Below are 2,729 nucleotides of genomic sequence, written 5' to 3' on the forward strand. Positions count from 1 at the left end.
TTGACTTGTTGAGTCAATATCTTGTTCTGAGCCAATATGGCATTCAGAGCGTCAATCTCAAGAACTCCTTTTTCTGGCTAGTCCCATTGTTCACAGGATTCCTTTCAGAAGTGTACATGAATTGGTTATTTGCAACCATTTCAATCAATTCTTGAGCTTCTGCAGGCGTCTTCTTCAGATGAAGAGATCCTCCAGCAGAGCTATCCAAAGACATCTTGGATAGTTCAGAGAGACCATCATAGAAAATACCTATGATGCTCCATTCAGAAAGCATGTCTGAAGGACATCTTCTGATTAATTGTTTGTATCTTTCCCAAGCTTCATAGAGGGATTCTCCATCCTTCTGTCTGAAGGTTTGGACTTCCACTCTAAGCTTACTCCATCTTTGTGGTGGAAAGAACTTTGCCAAGAAGGCATTGACTAGCTTTTCCCAAGAGTCCAGGCTTTCTTTAGGTTGAGAATCCAACCATATTCTAGCTCTGTCTCTTACAGCAAAAGGGAATGGCATCAGTCTGTAGACTTCAGGGTTAACCCCATTAGTCTTGACTGTGTCACAGATTTGCAAGAATTCAGCTAAGAACTGATGAGGATCTTCCATTGGAAGTCCATGGAACTTGCAATTCTGTTGTATTAGAGAAACTAATTGAGGCTTAAGCTCAAAGTTGTTTGCTCCAATGGCAGGGATAGAGATGCTTCTCCCATAAAAATCAGGAGTAGGTGCAGTGAAGTCACCCAGCACCTTCCTTGCATTGTTGGCATTGTTGTTGTTTTCGGCTGCCATGTGTTCTTCTTCCTTGAAGAATTCGGTCAGGTCCTCTAAAGAGAGTTGTGCTTTAGCTTCTCTTAGCTTTCTCTTCAAGGTCCTTTCAGGTTCAGGATCAGCTTCAACAAGAATGCCTTTGTCTCTGCTCCTGCTCATATGAAAGAGGAGAAAAAGAAATGTGGAATCCTCTATGTCACAGTATAGAGATTCCTTGAAGTGTCAGAGGAAAAGAGAAATAGTAAGAAGAAGGAGAAGAAGAACTCGAACTTTATTAGTTAGAGTTCGAATTGTGCATTAAGAAGGAGTAGTACTCCATAAATAGAAGGATGTGGGAAGGAGGGAAGAGAATTTTCGAAAATTCAATTAAAAGATTTTGAAAACATTTTGAAAGATTGATAATTTTCGAAAATCAAAAGTGAAAAAGAAATCAAGTGATTTTTGAAAAAGATTTTGAAATTAGAAATTAAAAAGATTTGATTGAAAACTATTTAAAAAAAATGTGATTAAAAAGATTTGATTGAAAAGTTATGGTTTTAAAAAGATGTGATTGAGAAGATATGATTTGAAAACAATTTTAAAGGATATGATTTGAAAACAATTTGAAAGGATGTGAAAAAAAATTGATGACTTGCCTAACAAGAAAAGATATGATTCAAACATAAAACCTTCCTTAATAGAAAAGGCAAAAAATGTTCAATCAAATCATTAATTGTTAGTAAGTATCTTTGAAAGAGGAAAGAATTTGATTTTGAAAACATTTGATTGAAAAGATATGATTTGAAAAAGATTTGGTTTTGAAAAACTTTGAAAACTTGAAAAAAAATTGATTTGAAAACAAAATCTTCCCCCTAGCACCATCCTGGCGTTAAACGCCCAGAATGGTATACATTCTGGCGTTTAACGCCCAAAATGCTACCTTTTTGGGCGTTAAACGCCCAACCAGGTACCCTGGCTGGCGTTTAAACGCCAGTCTGCCTTCTTCACTGGGCATTTTTGAATGCTCAGCTTTTTCTGTATAATTCCTCTGCAGTATGTTCTGAATCTTCAATTCTTTGTATTATTGACTTGAAAAACACAAATTAAAAATATTTTTGGATTTTTTAATAATCAAAATGCAACAAGAATCAAATAACAATGCATGCAAGACACCAAACTTAGCAGTTTGTGTACTACTGACACTATATGAGACACATAAATACTCAAGCCAAAAGAATTCAAAGATCAGAGTAAGAGATCATCAAGAATTACTTGAAGATCCTTAAGACACATGAATGAATGCATGTAATTGACACCAAACTTAAGATGAGACACTAGACTTAAGCAAGAAACAGCAAATATTTTTTTGATTTTTATGATTTTGTAATTTTTTTTTTGTGTTTTTCGAAAATTAAGTGGAAAAAGGTATCAAAATTCTTAATGAGAATTCCAGGAATCAGTGCAATGCTAGTCTAAGACTCCGGTCCAGGAATTAGACATGGCTTCACAGCCAGCCAAGCTTTCAAAGAAAGCTTCGGTCCAAAACACTAGACATGACCAAAGGTCAGCCAAGCCTTAGCAGATCACTGCTCCAAAAGCAAAATTGATGAAAATCAACAAGCTCTTGTGGTGATAAGTTGAAACCTCGGTCCAATCAGATTAGACATGGCTTCTCAGCCAGCCAGATTTCAACAATCATCATGAAACTCTAGAATTCATCTTCAAGAATTTCGAAAAAAATAAATACCTAATCTAAGCAACAAGATGAACCGTCAGTTGTCCAAACTAGAACAATCCCAGGCATTGTTACCAAAAGCTTGCTCAAAACTTGAACAATCCCCGGCAACGGCGCCAAAAACTTGGTAGCGCGAAATTGTGAACAATACTTTTCACAACTCTCATAATCCCTGGTCATGAACTCCAAAAACTTGGTGGTTCAATTCCATGGCATTACACAACTTCGCACAACTAACCAGCAAGTGCACTGGGT

General features: G+C 36.5%; 1 non-coding gene across 1 annotated transcript; it reads left to right on the forward strand.

Annotated features, from left to right (window-relative positions):
- Positions 1–268: 268 nt before the first annotated feature.
- LOC130952960 (small nucleolar RNA R71) lies at positions 269–376 on the forward strand. Its single transcript, XR_009075134.1, has one exon. It is a non-coding gene; the product is annotated as a small nucleolar RNA R71 (small nucleolar RNA).
- The last annotated feature ends 2,353 nt before the right edge of the window (positions 377–2,729 follow it).

The sequence above is a fragment of the Arachis stenosperma genome, chromosome 9 (assembly GCF_014773155.1).
Source record: "Arachis stenosperma cultivar V10309 chromosome 9, arast.V10309.gnm1.PFL2, whole genome shotgun sequence".
NCBI classification, from domain to species: domain Eukaryota; kingdom Viridiplantae; phylum Streptophyta; class Magnoliopsida; order Fabales; family Fabaceae; genus Arachis; species Arachis stenosperma.